Genomic DNA, 13,763 nt, shown 5'->3' on the forward strand with positions numbered 1-13,763 from the left:
CTTATTGAATTCCACTTATGCTCGTCTTCAAGTCCCCCAGTTGTCACCAAAACCATTGCATGAATTCAATAGTTTAACAAGACATGTTCTCATTAAATAGTTATTATCTCATCTCCAGCCCACAACTCAGCCAGGTTAAAGTTTTCAACTGTACCATTTTTTTAAATACCATTTTTAATATTGTATTATGCAATTTTTGTTGTCAGCATGATCTAGCACGCTTCATCTACAATGTGATTGACGATGTCGTAAGGAATTGGGATCTGTTTAGGTCTATTTGTTATGCTAGCCTACTGTCAGCTCTTGAGGTAGGCCAGGTCAGGGAACAGACAAAGCACAGACTACCAGAACTCTCTGGGGCAGTGGTTCTCAACCTGTGGGTCATGACCCCTTTGTGGGGGGGTCTAACAACCCTTTCACAGGGGTCGCCTAAGACCATCAGAAAACATGTATTTTCGATGGTCCTAGGAACCGAGCCATAATTTTATGGTTGGGGGTCATCACAACATGAGGAACTGTATTAAAAGGTTACGGCATTAGGAAGGTTGAGCACCATTGCTCTAGGGGCTGTGATGGCTCAGCAATTAAATAAATTGACCTTATCAGTTGGAAAGCTTATAGCTTAGGTTTGAGACCTGAGCACTGAGTGGTGGGGTGAGCTCCTGTTACGTGACTCAGCTCCTGTCAACCTAGCAGTTCAAAAGCATGCAAATGCGAGTAGATAAATAACTACCACTGGATAAATAACTACCCCTTTGGTGGGAAGGTAACAGCATTCCTTGTGCCTTGGCATATACTTCACCCTAGCTATGTGCCTATGGAAACATCTTTGGGCAATACTGGTTCCCTTCGCTAAGAAATGGAGCGCCATCCCCTAGAGTTGGACACGACTGGACTGGAGAATCTTTTACTTGAACTCTATTGTTATAGGGTACAATAACCAGCTCTCAAAAGCGTTCCAGTTTCTCTCACCCCTTCTAAAACCAAACAGAATCAAGGTGGGGTTATTCTGAGTTTCTCATGTATTCTCGGTATTGAGTTGTCATTTATCCCCAAAGTACTTTTTCAAGAGGCAACTGAACTTTCTGGTTTTTCTTTCACTTCTCATCCAAGAAGCTTCTTCAGCTCTGATTGGATGTGGGGAAAGGAAGGATTTATATTCCTTGCAGACAGGTGGTCATTTGCATTCTATTTAGCAAGTCTTTGAGGCCATTTGGAGGTGTATCTGTGTTGGGTCAGGGTCACCTGAGTAGTGCAAATGGGTGTGGAGCCTTTTTGGAATTGTTGAAAGGACTGTGTTATAGACTGGAGATGGATGATGTTGTATCCCTCGCCTCTGTTGAGAGAGGGCTGTTCAGTTTTGACATAGATGGCCTCTTTGACCCCTCTTTCAAACCGGTGGTCTGCTCTGTCCAAAATGTGACCTGTGAACCAGAGGGTAAAGGGGGTAGCTTGGTAGCTGTAGAAGGGTGCAGAGATATGCAAAATATGGATATCATTTTATCTTAAAGTTCATTGCTTGGAAAGCCAGATGTGCACATTGGATTTGGCATTTTTATCACCTATTGAGGCCTTCCCAAGAACTTGAGATAAGCAGATGTTGATGTTTGTTTGAGGTATTGTCACAGGATGTAAGCTGTTCCAAATAAAGCTGTCTTTTGCAATTGGGTGACAGTGAATTTGATAATGCCAATTAAAATGTTTATATTAATATAATATTTATATTATTATTTATATATTATTGTTTCTATGCCACATGCTTGTTGCATTGAGTATATACACATTAAGGTGAGATTCATCTTTAAACTTCAACCTGCTTTTTTCCAAGTTTGACAGCTAAACAAAATCTATAGCCATCTCTGCCGTACAAGGTTAAATAGAACAACTGGTTGTTTTTCTGATTAGTAAGTCGGAGGGAAAGAAAGTTGTGAATTCACCAGTTGCTTTTCTTACTTGTCCCTCATTAAACAGCAAGAATGGTACCACCTAGTAGTCTCATTAACAAGATGCAAGAGGTGTTGGCAAAGAGGGCAGCACAATTTATTTTGGCACAATTTTCTGCCAGTCCACAGGCCAAAGGACAACATTTTAACAGAAGCCATATGGCTGCACCCTTAGATGACAGAGAATTAAAACAGCTTGTTCTATTCTATTGATTTCTTTATTTGTTCTGAAGATATAATGGATTGTGGGTTTTTTTAATCTTAGATTATTTTCAGGTTGTCTTTATTCTGGCTTATATGCATGTGTATAAAGTATGTGCACGTTTGTACTGTAAATGAAGTTACATTGTTTTGTGTTAGCAGTTAGATTTACTGTGTCACTATTGCTAATTCGTATACAAAGATTAATTTCCAAATGAATTTATTTAAATTAACCATTCCTTAAAAATAAAACAGAATATGAATGAATTAATTGTATAAGCAATATAATCAATGACTTATTCTCTCTGTGTGTATCTGAGTCTCTGTGTGTGGAGCTTATTTATACTGTAGGATCTTCTCACAATTGTTTAAAATTACCCCAGGTTCCTCAAAAAGGATCATAAAATCATGTGGACTATTTAACAATTGCTAAGATATAGTTAGTCCTTGGGTTACAAGGGCAATTGAAAGCAGAATTTCCATCGCTAAGCAATACGGTCATACAGTACGCTGCCACATGACCACATTGGATAGCAGCCACAACCCCGTTGCTGTTGTTATCCCAGGACTGTGCAGGCTTTTAAGTGGAAAGTCATGGGAGTACCAGGCAAGTAGGCTGACAGGGGTATAGGGGCCATGCCGGCAATCTCTAAGGAGCACATGGGCAAGCGTTTGGGTATTGTGGGGAATTCTGTGGGGGAAAGCACTACAGGACACGGGTGGGCAAAAAAATGCTGCATCAGCAATTTCTGACTTCCTACTATCTTCCCCATTGACTTTACAGGTAGTCCTTGACTTAAGACCATTTGTTTAGCAACCGTTCAAAGTTACGGTGGCACTGTAAAAAGTGACTTACATCTGGTCCTCGTACTTTTGACCATCACAGCGTCCCAGCAGTCACGAGATGAAAATTTGGGCACTTGGCAACCCGCTTGTGTATATATGGCAGTTACAGCATCCCGGGTCACAAGATCTCCATTTGTGTCCTTCCCAGGGGGCTTCCAACCAGCAAAGTCAATGGGAGAAGCCAAATTATCTTAATGACTATGTGATTCACTTAACAGTTGGGACAATTCGTTTTACAACTGTAACTAAAAAGATCATAAAATTGGGTGTGCACTTACCTTAGCAACTGCTCGTCTAGCAATGGAAATTCCAGTCTCAATTGTGATCGTAAGGCAAGGACTACCTGTACTTGTTAGAAGCTGGCAGAGAACATTGGAAATTGTGATTACCTGATGATCGCAGTTTGCTGCAGCAGAATAATTGCAAGCCAAGCATTGATTGTCACATAACTGTGATGCTGGAATTGCGAGGACTGGTTGTAAGTCCCCCTTGTTCGGCACTGATGCAACTTTAAACAGTTAATGAATGAGTGGGCATAACCCAAGGACTATTAGTAATGTTTCAATTATAATCTAAGAGAATCATACTGATTTAAGCTGCATGGTTTGCTAATTTCACTATTAATAAACTGTCAGTTCACAAGTATCTATAGAAATAAGGGTAACTGACAAAAATCATTTTCTGCATGATTAATTATACATGGCTCTGGTTAATACTTTGTTCTTTGATAACATGGTATAGCATAAAGGTTTGTAATGCATTTAATATTGAATATAGCAGTTCTCCTGGGAAAGCTAATAATATTCATATTTGATGGAGCTGCTGTCAAATTGATACAAAATGGGATTAAAATTAAACAGTGTAATTATATATTGTGCACTGACTAGTTGAAAAATGTCAAATGGGCTTCTGAAAAGAATATCAAGGATCACTCATTCATTAACACCGTGGAAGGTGAAGAGAGGAATTGCATGATGATCCAATAATAAAGTGATAAAAAGCTAGCAATGATGAGAAATCCCATGAAGGGTAAGAGCAGAACTGAATGAATTTGGAGCAAATTGAAGAAATTCAATATATCAAGTCCTGACAGAGTGAGATTTAATCAAGAACATGTAAATTACTTCTAAGATACTAAAATGCTAAGCCAAGGCATGTTTGATAAACCATGAAGAGTTACAAAAAGAAAAAAAATGCACAAGGGCTATTGTAACTCAATTTATCTTAGAAGGAGTATTCTGAATGATTATCATTATTGTCCTCATCATAATCATGTCTCCTTTCTGCATGTAGCACAGTTTACATCATACATACATACATACATACATACACACACCACTATAAAAATATGTGCAATATTTCAGCAGAAATTCACTATAATTTATTTAGGTTTATAATTTGTCCCATTTCTCTAGTACTCAGATATCTTCTGTTTTCTGTTTAAAATTTGAAACATTTTAAACACTTTATCTGAACCCTAGGAATAAAATATTCATGTCAAAAATGAATGAATATTTATATCCTAGCCTTGTTGAACCTACATATGTCTCTAGCACAATTATTACATTGCAGGACTGGTTGCATTTCTTTTTTTAAAAAGATTGTGACCATCTTTTACTATTTTAAAACTGACAGGAAGTTTTAGCCAAATAGCAATGCTTAATTTAACTTTTATTTACACAGATTTTCACTGCTAATTGGACTTGCAAATGTTTAATCCTAGTAAGACTGTAAGAGTAAAGGAATAGAGCCCAACTGGTGGACTTTTTCATCACCATTCTGAATGTAGCATCTTATTACTTAACTGGACTTCACTTTCAAAAAGTCGCCCTCTGTTCCTCTGCTTTGCAGGAATGAAAATGTGATTGTGAAGCAATGAACTTTATCACAAATATAACATGATCATTCAATAATTGTCAAACAATATTTTGCCCTAAAATATTACATAGGGTAAGTGGAATCTCTCACATTGCTTTGGCTGAGGATTCTGTTCCTTTGAATTCCATATGATACAAATGGTTTATGACAGTGGTGGGATTCAATTTTTTTTACTACCGGTTCTGTGGGCAGGACTTGGTGGGCGTGGTGTGGTTTGGTGGGCATGGCAGGGGGAGGATACTGCAAAATCCCATTCCCTCCCCACCCCACTAACCTGCTTTCCAGCTTCATTCTCCTGTGCAGGGCAACAAAAGAAGACCCAGCCAATCAGCTGATTAGAATAGATGGAGGAGGAGCCAGTCAGAGGTGGTATTTGCTGGTTCTACGAACTACTCCAAATTTCCGCTACCGGTTCTTCAGAACTGGTCAGAACCTGCTGAATACCACCTCTGGTTTATGATGATTGTTTTAATGATGATTTGATTTTGCTGTAAAAATGAATACAACCATTGCAGCATCCTTGTAACTTCATTCCCAGCTGCCTTCTGACAAAGCAAAAGCAATGAGGGAAGCTGAATTCAGTTAAAAACTGGTAAAAATTGTCATAAAATCAAGTCTGATCACATGATGAACCACTTAATAACCACTTTGCTTAGCGACTGTGGAATTTGAAAATAATCTGCAATACTTTGAATATGGTCAATATTCTTTTGGGATAAGAATTCTCAGGTGCATTATAGTATAGATCAGGGGTCTTCAAACTTGACAGCTTTAAGACTTGTGGACTTCAACTCCCAGAATTCCTCCTCCAGTTATGTTAGCTCACGAATTCTGAAAGTTGAAGTCCATAAGTCTTAAACTTGCCAAGTTTGGAGACCTTTGGTCTAGATGATTTTTCTATATTCCTGTTGTCATATTCTCACGTCACGACATCATTTAAAATATTTCTCCATTGGAGGCGGCCAATAGAGTGGAATATAGTATGAAGCAGTTAGCCCTCATATTCTGAATTAATTGGAAACAATGCTCTTAGATGTCACAACAAGAAAAATTTACTACTGCAATGCATTTTGGCATTATCCTTTTGCAGCAAAAGTGATGGATCCCCTTTTAACCCTTCCCTTCTATGGAATTGAACAATTTGGCAATATCACATCTTCCGTGCTTCAGAAACACGGCTTCATCAAATCTTGCATAGCAGGTATAATTGAATACTCAAACAAAAAGTATGGTTGAGCAGAAAATGTAAACAAAAAAATAGATAGCTGACAGATGGCTTCCCAATTATTGTTACTATTTTCATAAATATTATTTTTTCTATTGAATTTCCCTCCCCCCCATGTATAAATAGAAACAAATGTTATGACATGTAGCCAAAATGTAATTGGCAGTAGTGTTTAGAAGTCTTATTTTCCCCTCTGTATTAATGACATTTTGCTGCTCCTTAATTCCCTGAAACTAATTCATAACTGGAACACCCTTGTCCTGTTGGGTCATTGTTTCAGAAATATTTTCTTACCAGATTCCTCAATGTGTTTCAATAATGGCAGAGTTTCTGATGTACTGCCTTTTGCAATGAAAAGTACTTAAACATTTATGGAGATGTTCTGAGATGTATCTGACTTGAAAATAACCCATGTTGAACTGTATAGCACTTACAGTATTGAAGTCTGCAGAGCTGCTTTAGTTGGTGTGGCCACATTTGGTAAGTCCTTGGTTCTTGGTTCAAAGTCTGGCGGTCCAAAGGAGATGTCAGTCATAGATTTAACAACAATGGGAACTAATTGTAACTCAGGAATTCTGCTGTAATCTTCATCTAATGTATAGACGGTATCCAGGTTTAATGGTTTCCAGGTGGTTAAGTGGTTTCCTAAGCTTCATCATACTACAATATATCCAATTTAAGACATGTCCCTCTTAGTCTGAAATCCTGGACAGTTACTGACCAGCAGGACAGACAGTACTGGGTTAACTGGACAATACATAAATCAGTTTCTTTTGTTCTCCCTGATGACAAGAGGTTTTATTTTCATTTCCCCCTCTTCAATTTTATAATTTTATAAACTTGTTTTTCTCCTCCTGAAAGTTACCTCCTTAAAAAAAAAACCTCCTATGTGGGGAAGCAATAGGAGGAAATTCAACTCCTAGAATTCTGTGATGAGCATAGGAAGTCTGCCAGGGAAGAAATGGCAGCACTGAAGAAGTTTATCTGGTGCACCATATTGTGCAGGGATGAGAGGTAATTTATCAGTAAAGGCCTTTATCAGTGTAGATATGCTGACCAGACGCTTGGTTAATAAATGTGTTAGCTTTTCTTGACTTTGTTAAAGTAGTCTTGTATTGCTCCTAGCATTCAAACCCTGCTTTGAAATATAAATGATTGGTATATGACCGTATATCCCTAAATATAACACAGACTTGATATTTAATCATGGTGAGCTCAGTTCTGTGAGTATAGAGTCAACACAGCAATTCAGACCGGATGATGGAGAGAAGCAGGGTTGTAAAGAACAGCCAGGAATCTATATCGGAGTTGAACAGCTTGGCCCAGATTGAGGGTTAAACTCAGCTGTTTGGATAGCATGCAGAGAACTGCCCTTCAAAACTTAAAACAAGGCCAGGACAGAAAATGCAATTTACATGTAAATTAAACTAATACAGCTAATATGATTACTCTCCATGTACTTTTCATCACAATAACAATTACTGCTTGGTGGTAGCGTTTGAAGGACTCTGAAGGCTACATCCAAGGATTTGGGGAGCTATTTCTGGTCTATGTAGTGGGAAGAGATCTCTCTAATTAGCTGGTGATCTTCCTCAGAGAGCACAGACTATCCCTTAATAGCACCAGCTACCTGCTGTTCCATAGTAACACAAACTCTGCAAACTGGATTTGAGAATAAAGGGATAAGATTGGTCTGTTTTCAGTACCTACTTTTTTTTTTGCCATTTTTTTGGTCTCCTGTTTTCTACTGCTCAAAATAGTGCCTTGCAGAGGAGCGGGGATAGACGAAAAAATAGTATGCAGCCTCTCCATGGTTATGATCAAAATTCAGATGCTTGGCAACTGACTCTTATTTATGACTGTTGCAGTTTCCTGAGATCATGTGAGCAACTTTTTGGGGCAGCCAGATTTATTTAACAACTGTGTTATTAGCTTAACTGCAGTGATCCACTTAACAAGTATGGCAAGAAAAGTTGTAAGATGGGTGAAACTTACTTACAAAAGTAAGAAATTACCAACACAGACAAACAAGCGAACAATAAACAACAATCCAATCGAGGAACCACTAAGACCACCCCATGAACACTGACACGGCAACCCACTAGTATATAAAATGAGATCAATCTCCCCCACCCTACTAGCACTGATGATGTTACCTAGTTTGGTAATGAAATGTGTGCAAGAAATAACCAAGCTCAGGGAGCATCAAGAACCCCACGATTGTGGATTATTCAACAGGTCCAAACACTTAAACTGTTTCTCTCTATTTCTCATATAAACTTTCAGGCAGGAATAATTATTTATTAATTGTAGTTGCTGTGATTTTAACTGGAATTGTATTTTTGTTTCTTTCAGAGTCACATTTAAACAAACTGGGCAGCCGTATAAATGTCTTAAATAAATTAAATTAGTAAATGCTTGGAGAGTCAAACCCTTGTAGGCTACCTCATTACAAAGCTGACTTTGTACGTCAAAGATAACTGGCTGTCTCTGACATGTTCCATTAAATAAAATGAATAGCTTATATGTTGCATTGTGGCATATATGTATATTATTAGACTTAGGGTGGGTCTTTATTTAAGTTAATTAAACAATTATTGTTTGAGCAACTGAATTAGGCATTATAGTCTTCCTGATGTCTTGTCACTTGGAGAAATATATGCTACAGATTGTTTAATGTACATCTGAAAACAACTGCAGCATATTTATTAATCAAAGGATTCAACCTCCTCAAATGAATACACAAATTTGTGTACATTTCTGCTCTATATTTTAATATAGAGCATACAGGCACTTTGGTAATCTGTTGTATATAAAGCCTAATAAATAACATTATGAAAATTGATTGCTTTAATGAATGTGGGTGCAATGATCAAACAACAGAAAATAACAATGTAATTTCCATTCTATTTTTAACTGAGCAGAATAATATCTTTTGATGTACACAAGAGTTAGACAAACCAACTTCTTTTTTAGTTAAACCAAAGATGTACTTTAAATTCTCAGCAACTGCAGATGTATAAAAGATGAGATTATTTATACAGTATAATGGAAGGAAAGTGAAGTTGCATTCACATATCAGGCAAATGCAAACTAGAACCTAAATGCACAAGATTAATCTTATAAAGATGCATTTCTATGCATCTAATAATTCTATTCAAAGAATCTTGGAGATGTAAGCTAGTGCAAACTAAGCATAGTATCTATGGTAACAAACAAGCCATAGCTGGGCCAAAAGGTTTTAAATGCCATTAAAATGGCTGCATCATAGACTTGGTTGACTGCGTTGAAATAACCAAGAATAATTGTCTCACCACTTAATAACAAGCTGGGCCACGCTTCATAAACAGCACAAATAGGAAGAAAGAGACTGAGGAAAATGACTAGAAAGTCAAGCAACATCTGAGGCAGGATCTCCAGAATTAGAGCCAATCCATATTAGATAGAGATATCCTGGACATCCCAAAATGCTTTTGTTTTTAAAATTGCAGCCAAAAGAATGTTTGTAGGTGTCTATAACCTTAAAGTAAGGGTGTGCAACCTTGGCAACTTTACACCCATAGACTTCAACTTCTAGAAGCCATGCTGGCTGAGGAATTCTGGGAGTTGAAGTTCACAAGTCTTAAAGTTGCCAAGGTTGGACAGCCCTGGTTTAAATCATTACCTGTTTCCAGAATCCGGAAGAGGAGATTCCAACCAGAGCTTCCCCAGTGGTAGTGTTGCTGCACTTCAAAACAAAGCCAGCCAAGTTGCTGTCCTCCTATGAGGGTTAGGTGATGGTTACCAAATGTTGCTGTGAGGGAGGTGTGGAAATAATGGGAAGTGCAGGGAAGAGAAAGAAAATTAGGAGAGTGAAGGATCTTCACCCAGTTTTTCTCGTCAGCGTAAGCAGAATCTTACTAAAGAAGACACAAACCAAAAGGAGGTGTTGCCTCTAGGAATAGCAGTCCTGTGGATTACTTTCACAAGATCCTATTCCTACTAAGATGAACAAAAAGAAAGTCCTAGTTGGCAGGTGGGTTTTGTTCTCCCTAGCAGCCCAAGAAGAAATGGCCATGGAGGTAGAGTGCGCCACGGCCAAATGGGAGAAGGCGGTCTCATAGCAAACTATCTGGAACCATGCAGGCTGTCATCTTCCTCAGGCCGCTCCTCCAGGTCTATCAGAATATTCCCATAGATGGTTGCGATCTGTTTTCCAATGGAAAACTGCTTTCCTGCAGCATCACTGTGGCAGAAGGATACTCTATAATTCTATGACTTATCTTCCACAAGTGGTTAGGAGGCTGCCTCAGTGCCAGTAGAATTTGTAGATGAGATTGTAGAGCATTGGAGTGAAATTGCTGGTAGGCAAGTGCTTCAACAAAGACATATTTTCAAAGTTTTGTTTAAAGCAGAGGAATTTTTCTGGGTCAAGGGGGCATGTTGGAGAAGAAATTGAAATTTTATTTCAGAACAAAAGTACCTTGAAAGTTTTCCTGACACAAAATATAATCTTTAATATATATTTTTTAAAAGAATCCCTCTCAAATTTGGCATCCTCCAAAAGCTCTAGAGATTTTGCTAGTTAACTCTGGTTATTTGAGAATAGATTCTGTCAGAGGGGTGGTGGGGTGCTACATCCCTTTGAAAGCCAACTACTTCTTGACCCCAATCATAATTTAAATGCAGTAATATAGGGAATTTGTCTTTGCAGAAGTTCATAGTATACTGATCATACCAGCACTAGGCTGTCTTCTTGTATTTTGTATTTGCATAGGTTCAGGCCTTGGGATGAGAATGCCAGAGAGGGCTGCTTGGGGAAGGAAACCCAAGCATTGATGATAACATAATAGAAGCAAAAGCAAGTTAAGGATGAAGTTTATACTAGAAGCTGGCATCTGTTATATCTCCCTCCCAAGCCACATACAAGAAAAAGACCAAATGGGAGACTGTGTGTGCGTGAGAGACAGACAGAGACAAGAGGACTGAGCATGGGATTGAGAGAATGGGAAGGTGAATGAGAGAGAGAGAGAGAGAGAGAGACAGAGAGTGATTATTTGCAATTGTTTAGCAGTTTTGGGAGGGTGTATGCAAGGCAGAGCTGCTCTGCCTGATGCAGGGGTTCAAAGAAGCAGAAATCCCCACCCATCCTGTGGATCAGGTTCATACAGACATTACCCATGGTGGTATACAAAGGATAGGAACTGCATTAAAATTGTGTATTAATGTCAGAGCTCTTCATTTTTATACTAGCCATTTATTGTAAATAATTATGTGCGAAGTTACTTACTGTACTTATTCAATACTGATACAGACCCACTTTCATAGTCGCATTGAAAAATAGCCAGCAGTCATTGATGCCTTAATACATGGTAGTGTATCTTTGCTCTTCTCATAGATGTGTGCATCCCAATGTAGAGAAATTTCAATATTCATGAAAGAATATTTGCAATCTCTGATTTCACTGCATGCTTGGGGATCATGGAATAAATGGAAGAGAAAACTCCGGAATATGATTATTGTGTAAGCAGCTGACAGATAACTTGACTTTCTGAGTTTATTGTTGAAATGTTTTCTTTAGAGTAAATCTCTGTTATAGAATATTTTTGACAATAATTTCATACATTTCAAGTTTCCATGGAAACAAGGAAAAGCATTTGTTCTTTAGAGAGTGTTATTTTATATAGGAGGAAGATATCTGTTTTCTATAAATTAGCCTTATAATTGGAACTACCCTGTTTCTCCAACAATATGGCCTCCCCCAATATGAAGTCCCAGCATGTTTTATAGGCATGAAATGAAATTAAGCCCCTCCCCCCAAATTAAGGCCTATATTAAACCATGCAAAATGGGGGGGAATGGTGGGGGGGCTTGCCGTTAGGAAGTACTTTTGTTGCACACCCGGATATGGTGCTGCCTGCGTTGACCCCGATACAAAGTGCCCCACCAACGCCGAGGTCAGCATCCAAACCATCGCTGCCCGCCCGCCCGAAGATGCAAGGGGGGGGGGGGAATTAAGTCACCCCCAAAAAGACGGCCTAGCCATTTTTGGGGGGCTCAAAAAACAACAACAAAGACCCGTCCTTATTATATGAGAAACACGGTATTAGTTCTTATGATTTCATCAGTCTGAAGGTTGACATTTTATTCTGGAGTCAAAAACTATGCTGTTTTTGCTTCTTGCTTAAAAGCTTGTGCTGACCAACTGGTCCCCATCTTTACCCGCAACTTTAATAAATCACTAGAGATATGTTATATTCCTTCTTGCTTCAAATGCTCTACTATCATTCCAGTGCCAAAGAAACCATCCATCAAGGAACTGAATGACTTCAGAGCAGTTGCTCTAACATCTGTAGTTATGAAAACCTTTGAAAGGCTAGAACTGGCCCATCTGAAAACCATCACGGATCTGCTGTTAGACCCCTTGCGATTTGTCTACTCAGCAAATAGATGGACAGACGATGCTGTTAATATGATTCTGCACTACATCCTACAACATCTTGAATCTCCAAAAACCTATGCAAGGGTCCTCTTTGTAGACTTCAGCTTAGCATTCAATATCATCATTCCAGATATTCTTCTAACTAAATTAAATCAGCTAGCTGTACCTGACCATACTTGTAAATGGATCATAAGCTTCCTAAAAGACAGGAAGCAGCAGGTAAAGCTAGGCAATATCACATTAGATACTTGTGCAATTAGCACCGGAGACCCCCAGGGTTGTGTGCTCTCTCTACTTCTCTCTTTATACCAGGGGTCTTCAAACTTGACAGTTTTAAGACTTGTGGACTTCAACTCCCAGAATTCCTTTTCCAGTCTTGTTAGCTCAGGAATTCTGGGAATTGAAGTCCACAAGTCTCAAACTTGCCAAATTGGAAGACCCTTGGTCTGTACCAATGACTGCATCTCAAAAGATCCCACTGTTAAAGTACTGAAGTTTGCAGGTGATACAACAGTGATTGGTCTCATTCAAGACAACAATGAATCTGCATACAGACGGGAGGTTGAACAAGTAGCCTTGTGGTGCAACCGGAACAATCTTGAACTAAATATACTCAAAACAGTAGAAACGGTGGTAGATTTTAGGATAAACCCTCCTATACAACCACCTCTTATAATACTAGACAATACAGTATCAACAGTAGAGACCTTCAAGTTTCTAGGTTCTATCATATCTCAAGACCTAAAATGGACACCTAACATCAAAAACATCATCAAAAAAGCACAACAAAGAATGTTCTTTCTGTGCCCACTCAGAAAGCTCAAACTGCCCAAAGAGCTGCTGATTCAGTTCTACAGAGGAATTATTGAGTCTGTCATCTGCTCCTGTCTGGTTTGGCTCTGCAACCAAACAAAACAGACACAGATTTCAACAGATAATTAGAACTGCAGAAAAAACAATTACTACCCACCTGCCTTCCATCGAGGACCTGTATACTGCATGAGTCAAAAAGAGGGCTGTGAAAATATCTTCAGACCCTTCACATCCTGGACATAAATTGTTTCAACTTCTACCCTCAAAACGATGCTATAGAGCACTATATACCAGAACAACTAAACACATGGAAGGAGAGAACAAGGAGAGATTTAACCTGTAAATAAGGAGAAACTTTCTGACAGTGAGAACAATCAATCAATGGAACAGCTTGCCCTCGGAAGTTATGGAGTGGCATCACTTGAGACTTTCAAGA

This window comes from Notechis scutatus, chromosome 1 (assembly GCF_049901735.1).
Source record: "Notechis scutatus isolate UNSWTSFEM ecotype Mainland chromosome 1, rNotScu1.2, whole genome shotgun sequence".
Taxonomy (NCBI): domain Eukaryota; kingdom Metazoa; phylum Chordata; class Lepidosauria; order Squamata; family Elapidae; genus Notechis; species Notechis scutatus.